Source organism: Tursiops truncatus, chromosome 9 (assembly GCF_011762595.2).
Source record: "Tursiops truncatus isolate mTurTru1 chromosome 9, mTurTru1.mat.Y, whole genome shotgun sequence".
Taxonomy (NCBI): Eukaryota; Metazoa; Chordata; class Mammalia; order Artiodactyla; family Delphinidae; genus Tursiops; species Tursiops truncatus.
Window position 1 is genome coordinate 54,627,163 of NC_047042.1, and position 14,368 is coordinate 54,641,530.

The following is a 14,368-nucleotide window of genomic DNA, read 5'->3' on the forward strand; positions in this document are numbered from 1 at the left end:
TTCTTTTCATTTTTTTGGAACCAGTAGTGAACTTTTTCAGATCTCAAATATTTCCATACTGCTGAAAAATTTGTGGGCCAAAAGAACTGTTCTTATGGGACGTAATCAACACAGTACTTCTGCCAATACATACTAGGTATTAAATAAAGAATAAGTATTTTGGTGAATTAATAAATAGCTCTGTGGCCTTTTTTGCTACCATTTAGTTAGCCTTTGCCATATGCCTGGCCCTGTGCTGTTATTCATATATATATTAACTCAATTGATGCTCACCATTATCTCCATTTTTATAGATGGAAGCACCTGATCCCTAAGGATATCAAGGAACTTATCTACTCGGTGCCTTGATGGCAGAGCCAAGATTCACTCTAAGGCCATGTCTCAACCACTACACTATATCATGTTTAAAAATTAGAGTACTACATCACTCTAAGGCCATGTCTCAACCACTATACTATATCAATCTGACTTACAGCTTCCTTGCCCATAACCTAAAGATAATTATATATTTCTCAAAATACACATATATTTTGAAAATGAAATGAAAAGTGGCTAGCATAGTACTTAGAACATAGTTACTATACAATAAATAATTTAAAGAGTTTGCTAGGGACTGAAAATAATTCTCCTGAGATAACAGTAGGAGTGCTCAGAACTCCTATTATGTGCTCCCATAGCAGCTGGACTTTTCCTAAGGAGCACCTGTGTTGAATCTAATATATTTGCTTAATTGTCTCCCTGTCTAGACTATGAGCTCCATGAGGACAAGAACCACGCCTTCTTAGTCACCTTCATACTCAAGTTCCCAGCATATCATCTGACAGAAATATTAGCTACTTGAAATAAATATTAATTGAATTGGTTAATTTAGTAAGCACCTACTTGGTGCAGATAACTACCAGGAAAGGAGTAGAAATCGAGTCTTTTGCCAACAAGTAGCCTATACTCTAGTTGGTAAAAAAAATCATAGCACAGTATTTTCAAAGCAATATGTACTCATAATTTGTATAGTAGCATCTCATAAGACCTTGCTGCTTTTTCTATTCACAGAATCCCATAAAGGATATAATATGAAAAACATTGTCATAATTCTGCTAATATTCTTGCTAATATTCTTTTAGCATACTAAGATATCGTTAAGATGTAAGAAGAGAACAAAAACACATGAAGCCCATAATGATATGCAAATGATATTGATCTAATCAGTCATGTTTGCTGTCATAAAGAAGTCCACATGATTACAAAATATTTCACATATTGTGTGAACATTATTATAGACTACATCATCATCATTAAACACCCATCTGTGTGAAACACCCTGCTAGGTACCATGTAAAATGCTTTAATTAAACAAGTACAATCTCTACACTTTGAGAATCAAATTTACTCAAATAATCCTCTCTTAAAAAAAGTTCTCTGATACTCTTAAAGTATTAAATTTAAGGAATAATTTAAGCAACTGGATCCTATTTTATTGACACTTTCATTAATTTTAATAAATTATCAAGTGTACAAGGTAAATCCTAAAGAATATGGATTCAATCAAGCTTTCATTTGTCGTTTATTAATTTAAACTAGGTCTGGTTATTTATATTTATACTGATTTTTATATAGTCTTTATATATGAGGACTCAAGACTTTGTCATGGCTTTCAATTTTATTTCTAAATTTATCATTTGATTTTCAACTTATTTTATGGCATCCTTTTCTCCAAATAATGTCACGCAGTCACAGTTTTTAGTCTTTTGATACAGTTTCTGTCTTGCTTGTAATGGTGTATTTTATTTTCATTCCTCATATGGTTTACTCTGTTAGGTTTAAATCTTCAGTTCATCTGGAATTTATTTTTTGGAAGGTATTTTTTAAATGTTTTGCCAATTATCTTCACACCATTTTTTTCAAACTTTATCAATTATAAGTAATAACTTTTGCATTCCCAAATTTCTATATATACGTGGATCTGTTTCTTGACTCTTGGTTCCATTCATCTATCTATTCTTTCTCCAATGCTGTATGTTTAAATTACCATGGTCTTATATCTCAGTTTCTGGTATGACACATTTCTGATGCTATCATGAACAGGACATGCCCTTTTTCAGTTTAATTTTCTATCTTGTTATTATATCTGTGGAAAACCAATTGCATTTTATAAGTTTTGATCAGATTTGACTATCTTTCAAGCCTTTCCTTTTAGTTCTGTTAGCTCTTTTGTTGATTATCTTTGGTCATTTTTTTTTAATTAATTAATTAATTTATTTATTTTTGGCTGTGTTGGGTCTTCGTTTGTGCGAGGGCTTTCTCTAGTTGCAGCAAGTGGGGGCCACTCTTAATCGCGGTGCGCGGGCCTCTCACTGTCGCGGCCTCTCTTGCTGCGGAGCACAGCCTCCAGACGCGCAGGCTCCGTAGTTATGGCTCACGGGCCTAGTTGCTCCGCGGCATGTGGGATCTTCCCAGACCAGGGCTCGAACCCATGTACCCTGCATTGGCAGGCAAATTCTCAACCACTGTGCCACCAGGGAAGCCCTATCTTTGGTCATTTAAAGAGACAATTTCATCATCTGTAAATAATGATAACTTTGTCTCTCTCTTCCTGTATTAATACCAGATCTCTTTTCTTTTTTTTTTTCTCATTGCACTGGCTAGAACTTCCAGATAAATGTTTGACAATAGTAGATACAATGGAAAATTTATCTTCTTTGAGAGGAAAGATAATCTAATTAAAAGCATTCTTGGGCTTCCCTGGTGGCGCAGTGGTTGAGAGTCCGCCTGCCGATGCAGGGGACACGGGTTCGTTCCCCGGTCCGGGAAGATCCCACATGCTGCGGAGCGGCTGGGCCCGTGAGCCATGGCCGCTGAGCCTGCGCGTCCAGAGCCTGTGCTCTGCAACGGGAGAGGCTACAACAGTGAGAGGCCTGCGTAAAGCAAAAAAAAAAAAAAGCATTCTTAGCTCTTAATTATGCACTAAAGATAATTAGCAAATGGCCATGTGCTCTTCTACAACTATCGTGAAAATAATAGTAGTCATAATACTCTCTAATACTCTAATACATAATACTCTCTTCTCTGAGCAAGCAACTGTATCAGGCATTTCATAGGTTTAATTCATAATCCTTAAAACATCCTGCAAGTTAGGCCTATTACACCCATTTTGCAGAAGAGGAAAGTTAAGTTCTCATCTACTGAATAACTTACCCAGGGTTACCCAGCTCATAAGTAGTGAATTCAGAAATATAACATAGAGCTTTCTGATTCTAAACTCTTCTTTTGTACCATATTATCTGCATTATATAAATAGCATAATGACTTAATTCTGAAATATGTAAATGGAAATATTTGATTGGGCAATTGGTGTAGGTTGCAATGATACACTTCAATATATTTTAAGTAAGTATTCAAGTTGTGAGAATTATATATTGACTTAGAATGAGATAAATTATAATCATCACTTCTTAGTTCTAAAAAAATTGAAATGAGTTAATCTGATAAGTGTTACGTACACACAATTAGTCAGTATCTTCATAATTATTTACCTAACTGTACCATATAAGCATATATTGATTGTATTGTGCCTTAACATTTAATAGATGCATAACTTCTCCCACAAACAGATTATGTATGTCAGAACTCTCAATAGAAACCCAACTCAAAAAGTGTCTCATGAATTTATGTAACCAGAAACACCCAGAAGTAAGGCTGACCTCAGGCATGACTAAATCTTCCTTTTCTGAGTTTCTCCAAGTGTTGATTTGAGGAAAGAAAAAAAATTATCTTTCTCTTTGCTGTAATCTATATTTTTTTAAATCCAAAATTTTCTTGATTTAGGTAATATGCCTACTTCTTGGACCAATCACTGAGAGGATGAAGTCCTCTGATTGGCCAGGCTTGGGTCACATGGCCACTCCTATGATTTGAGAGTGTGGGAAGCGTACCATGATTAGCAGCCCCACCAGAATCCAGTGCAATGAGTAGTGAGGGAGACAATTTTCCCAAAGGAAGAGAGAGGAAGGAATACTGGTTAGAGAAAAATAATAGGCATCCATCATCAATTGTAAGCTCTTCTAAATCAACCAAGTCTCTTTCACCTAGTTGTATTCCCTCATAGGAACATGCAAAGTGGTTATCCATGTAGATAGAAGACATTCATACAATGTAAATACAGACAGACAAAATACACATGCAAATTATTGAATAGATTCAGAGTCAGCCATGAACCTCTGCCAAAACAATTGCATTAGCATATATGACTTGGTTATGTTTTCTCCCTAAGGTAAAGAAACATATGGTGTATGAATCAAAGCCTTTCCTGTGTCACCTGGTGGGTTCTCTGAAAGGTGGCCTCTGAGACAGTTCAGTGTTTTCAGTACAGTAGGTATACTTGGATGAACACCTGTGAAAGGAAGGCAAGTAAGATTTGGCAGAGGGAGAAATCAATGTGGGACACAGGCCTGAATAACAGCCTCAGCTGTCCCCACGGTGGACTCTGGAGCTAAAATGGCCTCTCAGACTTGCTACCTGGGCTGAAGTGGCTGGGCCTTTACATGTCCCTGCTCCATCTGTCATTTAATGTGGACCAACCTGTGAAGGGCTTGGGGCACATCTTTGGGCATGTGGGTTTTCTGCAGCTGACGTGATCCCCAAAGGACTGACAGCTGGAGTTCTTCTGACAGCTCTCCTGCAGCTGGGGCAACAAGTCTTTCCTTAAAAGCAGACTTAGGGAGTGCATCTCTACAGCCATCATGTTTTCTAAGGAAATTGAAGTTAACTGACAATGAGGAAAAAAACTAGAGTAATAATTTTTGCAATGCTCTACTGTAGATAATTTATATAAGTTGTCTTTTAAAAGTATTTCATTGACTCTTAATGTTATTCTTTCCTGGTAGGGAAGTGGATTTACACATAGTGAAGCTGAACTGATGCTCTCTGTTCCTTTTTCACTTAGTAAGTCCCCGTGCTACAAAACTATGTCACTGCAATGTGCTGACAGTTAAATAATGACCGTGTACTACTAAATGAGTAAAAGAAACTCTTTTCTTACTCTTTTAAAATGTATTTTTTATTTACTATTTTGTTTATCACTTTTTTAATTTCTTGAAAGACAAGTTCAGAAAAAATGTGCACTTTTCTATAATATAGTTCTACTGTAACAAAAACTACAAACATAGCTTTTCCACAAATCCTACATTGTTAAAATATGCAGTAAGTTTGAAAATCATGGTGATGAGTCTGAGTTAAATAACATGTTATGGAGAACCCTTAATTGTGGTGACTTGCACTATAATTCATTCCGGTTGAATTGACCTGGGAGTTACAAAGCACTCTGTGGATGAAGTGTGGGAATGAGCAGGAGCTTTGCACTTGAACTGACTTGAACACTTCATAGTTACGGAGCCTTGGGCAGGTTAATTTAACCCCCTCTTCACTTGTTTCCTCATTTGTAAAGTGGCTATGAAAATAATGACTCAAACAGGATTTAAAGGACATAAAACACTGCCACATAGGCATGAGCGCAATAGATAATTGTTATTATTCATTATTATTACCAAAGCAGGATTTGTAAAAGACCTGGTCTTTCATATTTATAAACAGCTGATATTTTAAAGAGGAATGAAGTCCCTTTACTCCCTACCATGAAGATGGCATCACTTTAGAATGGACCGTCAAGTTCTTGGATTTTTTTTTTTAACAGACAAAACAGTTTGCCCTGACTATCCCCGACACACACACACACACACACACACACACACACACCCTACTTCATCTTTATTCCCAGTCCCCTGATCCTGATCATGTTTCATTCATTTGTGTAACAAAAGTGTCTTAAGGGCCTACTATGCACTCTCTTCACTTGGTTTTGCCCTCAAGTCTGCCCTCCAGTATTCTGGAGGAGCATCAGACTCAGAGAGTTTTACCCCTTGCTTCTGTGCTTAATGGCTATTCAGACACTCTTTTTTACTATAATGCCATAAGACTCCTCATAAAGACCTCTGCCCTCCAGGACTCCATGCCTCTCTGCCTATCCAATGAACCTCGATACCATATTGACACCATATATATTCACAATCTTTAAATTTTTTTCTGTTCTCATATATTTTATTTATTTTTTACATCTTTATTGGAGTATAATTGCTTTACAATGGTGTGTTAGTTTCTGCTTTGTAACAAAGTGAATCAGTTATACACATACGTATGTTCCCATATCTCTTCCCTCTTGCGTCTCCCTCCCTCCCACCCTCCCTATCCCACCCCTCCAGGCAGTCACAAAGCACCTAGCTGATCTTCCTGTGCTATGCGGCTGCTTCCCACTAGCTATCTGTTTTACATTTGGTAGTGTATATATGTCCATGCCTCTCTCGCGCTTTGTCCCAGCTTACCCTTCCCCCTCCGCATTGTTTTCATATATTTTAAAATCTACTTTTGACGCCTGAGTAGAACTATTATTTTTTTTAGCTCGTATATAAATAGGAGAGCTGGAATTTGGAAGGCAGTTTGAAATGAGACTCCCAAAGGGTTAATTAGATATAGCAGCTGGCTGCTGTCTGTTAAACTCAAGTAGCTCAATTAGGGTCCCTGCCTGAAATCTGATTGCCCTTGGAAGAGCTTCTCAGCTGTAGCTTGTATATTCAAGAGCAAGAGTTCACTTCTAATTAGCAACATTTTTTTCCACTTAATTATCTTTAATTTTAGAAGTCCACCAACTAACAACTTTATCTGTTTCAATAAATGAGCCCCCACTATGAGTAGTATTTTGCCAAGCATTCCTGTACACAGCACCCTGGATTCATATCTGCAAGTAAGTAGGAGATGGGGCTGGCAGTTGTGGTGAAAAGAGTGTTAAGATAAATATTCAAAAACAAATGATGCTATTGTGAAGCAGAATAGATAAAGGACTGTAAGAGATAAAATGTTACCGGAATTCAAATGAAAACAGTTGCCTCTGTTTAAGGTGGAGCAGATAAATTGTAGTGGAAAAGGAGGATGTGAGATGGGCATAAAAGCTTGGATTTGGGCCAGCAGAGATAGGAAAGGCATTCCTGCCAAAACAGAGGGGGTGGAAATGTAAAGGTACAAGATATGACTGATGTGTAATATCCCCACATGGGGGCAGGGGAGTCTTGAAAATTGTTGTGCATGACCTTGTGAATAGAGTCCCATAGGCAGTGAGGAGGCAGGGATGATATGACTGACATCTGGCATTCAGATGCACATGGGACTGGGCAAGGAGACTTTCTGTAGGGCCAGAGGAAATGCACAAGAGAACCCACTCCTATGAATGACATTGAAAAGGCAAATTTCAAGGGACCTGGGTGCAGGCTGTATCTGCTAGGGAGAGGGTAAAAGAGGCACAAGGGAAACCTGCAGGAGGGATAGAGCAGGGGGGTAGAAGTAATACATTTTATTTTAGACGTTAATTTGAGCTGTGAATGGGTTATCCAGATGGAGATATTCAACAGGAAGTTGAAAACATGCCTCAGGGGAGAGTAGAACTGTAGATACAGATGTGGAAGCACTGAAGATAGAACCCTAAGGGTCCATGAGATTCTTGAGAGAAACAGTGGTCTCTTCTCTGTCTACACTTTCTCCCTCAAAAATCTCTTCCATTCTTAAGTGGAACATTTTCATTTAGGAAGTAGGAGAAGATGACACAAGTTAAGAGGGCAGAGAAGGAATAATCAGAGAAGTAGAAGGCGGTCCTGGGTCGTAAAGTGTCAGGGAAATAGAAGGAAAGGAGAGGTTTAAAAGGTGGAGAGGCTAACCTCCTCAGACGCTGCAGAGAAGTTGGATTGCTTGAACACTAAGCAAAGACGCACCCCACCACGATTCCATCGTGACTGGTTAAGACTCCTGACATAGCATTTATCATGTGATAATTTAATTGTTTATTATTCTCCACCATTAGGTAAGAGTAATTTGGTATTGTTAATTATTTTATTACCAGCATTTACCACTGATAAATGAGTGAATGAATGAACAAACACAGGAATGAAAATGTCAGTTGTGGCAGCAGTAAAGCGTAGTTTCAGTTGAGAGGTGGGTGTGGAAGCCACATTCCAATGTCTAAAGTAAATGAAGGGTGGAAAGGACAGGGAGATCAATCAAGATATACAGGCTGTTTTTAATTTTTGTAAGAAACAACAACAAGAAAAAAACCCCAAACATGCAAATTCTTACAACTGTTGGCTTTAATTGTGGTGACTGAAAAAAAATGAACTGCCCTTGTGTCAGGGAATGTTCTTTCTGGTGGGTAGGAGAAAGTGCTGCTAAGAATAACATTTCTGTTTATTTTGAGATTGTCTGTTAACCTAGTGGGACTTCAGAGAGATTTAGATTACAAGTAAGCCTCTGACAGATATCTATGAAAGCTAGATTAAAACAATAATACACAATCAACTGTGGTCCAAGGGCTTGTCAACCAGTGCCAGTTGGAATGCTCAGATAATTGGAAACAGTGCTCTTTAGGCAGCCAGGTGAGACTAATCTGGGGAAGCTTTAGGAAGGAGATAAATTTAAGTTGTTTTGAAAGGGGACTATTCTAGTCAATTGGCAAAGAGTCTTATAACACAGGATTAGGTATTTTAATTTGATTACTTGAGGTAATTTGGAGCCACCCCAATATTCTGAGAAGACTTGGTATAAAATATTGTTTTGAAGATGACTCATTTCGGTAGTTTTTAACTCTGGCTGTATATTAGAATTACCTGGAGAGCTTTGAAAAATCCTGGTGCCTAGCCTATGGGGCAGAACGGTGAAACCTAGAGTTGGGACCTGGATGTCAGTGTTTTTTTTAATGTTTTCTATTTTTTTTGTTTTGTTTGTTTAAATTCTCTGGATGATTCCAATAAACAGCCCAAAGTGAGAAGTACTGCTCTAAGTGTAGAGAAAACTGCAAGCAAGCAAGAGAGAGACTAGAATTAGAAAGGTTAGCAAGGAGGCTGGAAATTGGTATCCGACCTAGCTTTGTGAACGGAGATAAAAGGGGTGAAGCTAAATAAAGTATTCTGGAGGAAAGCTTGGTTGGACTTTGTGGTGTATGTCAGTTGCAATTTTTCATAAAGCTATATTCCAGGAACATCGCCGATCTTATTATGATGGATTAGTTGAAAAACAAACAGGTAGGACCTGCTAAGATTTGTGTCTTTTATTATTAGCAAAATTCTCAATTTCTGAAATGCCAAAGCAACTCAGAAGAGAGAGAGAGAGAGAAAAAAAAATCGTATTGAAAGGATAGAAGATTTTGTTTATATTTGAAGGCAGAAATAAAGCCAATGATAGATGCTCTGGAATTAAGAATCAAAATTCAGACTTTAAATTGAGTTACAGTTAGTAGAGAAATTGGTCTGTGGCAAAATTATGATCCTTTTAGAGTAACCTTGAAGAAAATGAAAAGCCAAACCATTAAGGACACTAAAAGAAGGATTCCCCATCGTTTTCAATCATAACATTCCACTTTCTTGGAACAAAGAATTTGTAAGAGGTAAGGGAAATGGATGGGTAGTGTCTCAGAAATGATGACCCCTCAGAAAGGTGGGCTGGCAAGCAATGATGAGAATTCCAAAGTTCATATTAGATCCCTTTAAATTTATTCTGACATGTCCCACCTTTAAAGTTTAGAGGAAGGGCAGAATGTCATAAAGTGGCACTATTGTTTATAAAAGGTAGTGTTTTATAATATATTGTATTTGATAAAATATAGGCACTGAAAGAGAAACTTCACTGCCAAGAGCATCCTGAAAACAAGCAATTGAAGGCAGGTGTGGAGCAAAACCATTTTTTTCTGGCTCTGAGGATGAGTCTGAGTCTTACAAGCATGGTAAGTCTCCATGTAATAGCTGTCATTAATTAAAGAACAGACTTGGAACTGTAAATGAAAGGTAATTGTTCCTATATTCCTGCTCCCAAATGCTGGGTCCCTGGTACATACAGGGATAAGGGAGTTGGCTAGGACTGGTCCCAGCTGTAAGTCAGGGAGGACTACGTGTTGTGATTTGAGGGGCAGAGACTCCCCTATCTCTCCCTCCCCAAAGCTTCCTCAGTAAACTTCATCCTATTTTCAGGGACTGGGGGGTGGAGTAGAAGGTTAGTACCTTGCTTCCAGAAGACCCTCGAGAAAATAAAAGTGTACTGTGAGGGATCAGGAACACACCAGAAATGACACTCATCCCCTCTCCTTCAGAGGAGCTCAGGGCATTCCCTGGGTAGGAGGGGGTGTCCTGAGGTTGACTGTCAGAAGGAAGAAGAGAATCGAAGTTGGCAGGTCTGGGTAGGGTGCAGCAGGGATGAGCCATCGGGTCTCCCGTGGGAAGCTAATGGGTCTGGGAAGCAAGGAGGAGGAAAAGGAAGACCTGAAAGTTTTGCTGATTCTCTGAGAGGAGAAACCTTATTCTTCCCTTCTGCATCCGCCTTGCCTCACTCTTGGGCATGGGGCACTCGCTACTTCATTTCATCCAGCTGGCCTGACTACAAGGGGGGGTGGGGCTCAACATGTGTCCACAGTTACTGTTTCCCTTAGTACATTCAGGTGTCCTTAAATGCTTCCAATTTCCCTTCCTCAGGTTTGCTGTTCCAGGAAAGAAGGTTCTAAATTAATAGGCTACAAACTCCCCCTGCATGTTGGTTTGCAAAATTAATGATCCTAACGGAAAAGTAAATTAATCTTTGATGCTTGGTTGAGGCTAAGAGAAAAATCACTGTTTTGGGGGCTGGGCCTTCTTAATACACCTCACCCAAAGTATTCTCTCCCTCCCTTCTGTGCTAACCACACTCACAGAGATTGGGTGGCCAGGGGCTGGGGGGGGGCCAGGGGGGCTGTGGGGGGGACGGACACAGTACAGCTTGAAACTCCGTCTCTGAATCCAAAGGGCCATGTTGCAAACATTTATCAAATGCCTGGTTTATGCAGAACAGTGCAACTGTGCCCAAGAGAAGCCAGGAAAGGCTGCATAGAGGAAGCCACCTGACGTGATGTTCCTCCCATGTCAAGTTTTACTTGCACTTTCTACATTCACGGTTTGAAAAGACTGCAGTATACATTTTGTAAAATGTAAAGAACATGTTCATAGTTTCTTCAGTTTTCGGAAGGACAGCTTTGCTAAAAGCCCCCATCACAGGTCTGAGGGGTCACAGAACTCTTGGGATTAGGTAGATGTTAAGGGAATCAGAAGTTCGCTGATTGTCTTGCTGTGTTCTAGCCAGAGCCTCTGCTGCACTGCATTGCTCAGTTTCTTTCAACTGAAAAATTAAATCTGCGCTCCTGTCAAAACGTATCATCTGTACACCTGGTCACTCATCCCAGGTCACCAAGCTCTCGGCAGAGTCGAGGTGGAAAGGATGGCAGTCCCCACTTCCGAAGTGTGGGAAGGCCAGATGTTTGGGAGGATCTGAACAACTGGTGTCCTGGGAGTGTCCAGCAAAGCCGGCCCCGGTAGTTCCACGGGAGACCCAGGGCTATGAAAAGAGCTAGTGTCCATCCATTTCCTAGCGTGTGAATCAGCCGGGTTGGGCCTTCGGGAGAAAATTCGTGAAGGACATCGTCAGAGCTATAGAACCTGCCAAATACACGTCAGAACCAGGGGTGTGAGTGTGAAGGGGGAGGGGGGAGATTTTCAGAGGCTTCTTTTCGAGGTCTATTTATCCTTTGTGCCCCACGACTAGTGGGCTCTTAGAACGTAACTCTTGGTAAGGGCCGGGAGGAGCCTCTTTCGAAAACGCCCAGGGGGGAGTATCTTGCTCATCAATAAATGCTGAATGACAACGGCAATTTCGGTCTGGAAGACCCGGCGCGGATTGGGTCTGGTGACCCTCTCGCGGGCGCGGCTCGGGGCCAGGACCGGGGAGACCCAGTAGAGGCGGCGGGGCGCGGGCGGCGAATCTGGCCGGGACGCCGCCGTCTGCGGGCGCTCGGAGGGGGCTCCACCTGGTCGCCGCGCCGCGGCCGGAGGGGCGGGGCCCGGCTTCCCCGAGGCGGCGGCGCCTCCTCGCTCCCGAGCGCGCACTCCCCGGCGTCCGGCGCACGCGCGAGGCCGGGAGAGAGCGCGCCGCGGCGGCGGCGGCGGCGGCAGCGGGAGGGGGAGGAGGAGGAGGCGGAGGCGTTGGCGGAGGCGGAGGAGAAGGGCGGCTGAGGGGAGGTTGGCCGCGCGCGCGGTGGTGGCGGCGGCGCCGGCGACCTGAGCCGGGCGGAGTGGAGAGCGACAGAGGGGGCGGAGAGAGAGGGAGGCGGAGGGGAGTGAGAGCCGCATTTCCAGTTCCCAACTACGAGTCCGGAGTTTGTAGATGGGGCTGCTCGGCGGCGTCTGCGGCTGAGGAAGAGCAGCGGCGGCGGGAGGAGGGGAGCGACGGCGGCGCGGAGGAAGCCGAGGTGCGAGCCGGTGAGTTGCCGGGGCCCCCACGTCTCTCGGGTAACGGTCTAGCCGCGCGCCGAGCTGGCCGGGGGGCGCCCTGTTGCTTGCGGCTTCGCGCCACGCGGGGACCCCGGCCCGCCCCGCCCCCTCGGCACCTGGGCTCGGGCGGGCGGCGGGGGCTGTTCGGCTCGTCTCGCGCGGGAGGGGCGCGCTCTGCGGGGCCCCAGGTTCCCGGGCTGCGGGCGTGCGGGCTGGCCGGCCGAGCGCGGCAACGTGTCTGGCCCATGCTGCCGGCTGCCGCGCCCCGCTCTCCGCCCGCGCTCCCCGGCGCGGCCCGGGCGGGGGCAGGGCTGGGGCTGGGGGCGCGGGGCCCCCTCCGAGAGCCGGGCGCGGGCGCCTGCACCCTCTGCGGCGAGAGTGGCGTTAAAGCATGAATGGAGAGCCGCGCCGGGGACGGCGGTTGCCGTGACTGACACCTTCGGAGTCGGTGCCCAGTGGGGGCGACTCCGCCGGCCTCTGGCTGCCTCTCGAGCTCCGAGTTCTTGGGGGAGGAGGCTTTCGGCGAGTTCTGCTGCCACTTCCGAGGCACGAGACTCCAGTTGTTTGGCCAGAGTGGTTTTGGGCCGAGCACACGCTGCTCCGGAGGCGTTTGCGGCTGAGGCAGTGCTTTCCGATTCTGAGTACGTTGGTCTGGAACCAGAAAGGTGCTGGCTTTTTTTGTTTGTGGCTTTTTGGGGTTTTTTTTTTTTTTTTTTTTTTTTGGCTTTTTTGGCGGGGTGGAGGGCCAGGAGCGAGTCGATGGAGGGATCTCACGGTCGGCGTGATGACAGGATGTGGATTGGTTGGTGGGTGTTTTGGCAGAAGGACTTTTTAACACTTTCTTGGGAGTTTAGTCTCAATCTCCCCAGTTCCTTGGATTACGGCTCGAGATTACATCCATTCAACTTCCATCCTTTGGGGCACGTAAAAGGGGGGTGGGGGCAGGCGAGGAAGGTAATTGAAGGCTGATGGGGAAGCTCAGAAAATTCTCCGCATTACTTATAAACAGCTGGTTAAGGTCAAGCTAATCACGTTTTACTCTTTTTCCATGCCTTTGGGGATGGTTGGAATTTTACTTTGTGCTTCCTGTCTTGGTCTTCTTGTTATATGGCTCGGAACAGTGGAGGTGCGTTAAAATCGCTCTTCAATGGGAGTATGGTTTAGCAGCCATTCCTTCCAGTGAAATCTTTCAGATGGTCGTTGGGAAACTTCCGTATGCCGAATATTTTAGGAGAGGTAACAGGCTGTTAACCAATGCGGAGATAGTTGCAGTACGCAGGTGTAACAACAGACCTCACGGTATTATTGTATCAGGCCTGATTATAGTCATGTCTTCTGAGGCCTGATTACAGTAAACAAAGAACTTTTGTGGATTGTGTCATTTTTGAGGTCATCTGTATCTGAAATCTATCATGTATTTAAATTCATGTTTAAATAGACGTTTGCACAATGTATTACTCTTTAAGGTTTATGCTGCTTTTAGTTTAGACTAGGGTTACATAATATACAAGTGGCAACATTTTTAATAGCTCTGTTTTTGTCCTATAGAGATTGCACACTAAATATCTTTATGCAAAAAAAAAAAACAACGATTCCGGGATGTCTGTGTGTGTCATTTTCTAATTGATGCCACTCAGTTGCTTTTCCACTTGGAATTTCAAAATGAATTTTTTCTTTTTTTACATTCTAAATTATATGAACACTAGAAAAATTAGGGGCTTAAGCAAGTCTGGTAGCTCTATATAAGACAGCGTCATTTTTTGTTGTTCTGTAGGCCAACTGTTGGATTTTTTTTTTAAACGAATCATATTTTTCTTAAACATTCATGGGAGCAGTTTGCATTTTTCCTGAGTCTCATTTAAGGCTGAAATTGTTCCAGAAGACTACACAGCCTGCTCTCTTCCTCCTCCCCCCACCCCTCCTTTTTAGCTTGGGATAACCAAGAAAATCATAATTGTGAGACTCCATGTATGTTATCTATATTCTGCTTTTAA

The 14,368-nt window shown here is 42.8% G+C and overlaps 1 protein-coding gene across 1 annotated transcript in view; it reads left to right on the forward strand.

The window, feature by feature from the left end:
• Positions 1-12,115: 12,115 nt before the first annotated feature.
• The window catches only part of PALS2 (protein associated with LIN7 2, MAGUK p55 family member), a 116,276-nt gene continuing 114,023 nt past the window's right edge, over positions 12,116-14,368 (forward strand). Inside the window, exon 1 of the mRNA XM_004313901.4 lies at positions 12,116-12,362. The gene's annotated coding sequence lies outside the window, so the exon portion shown is untranslated. The remainder of the gene's footprint in view (positions 12,363-14,368) is intronic.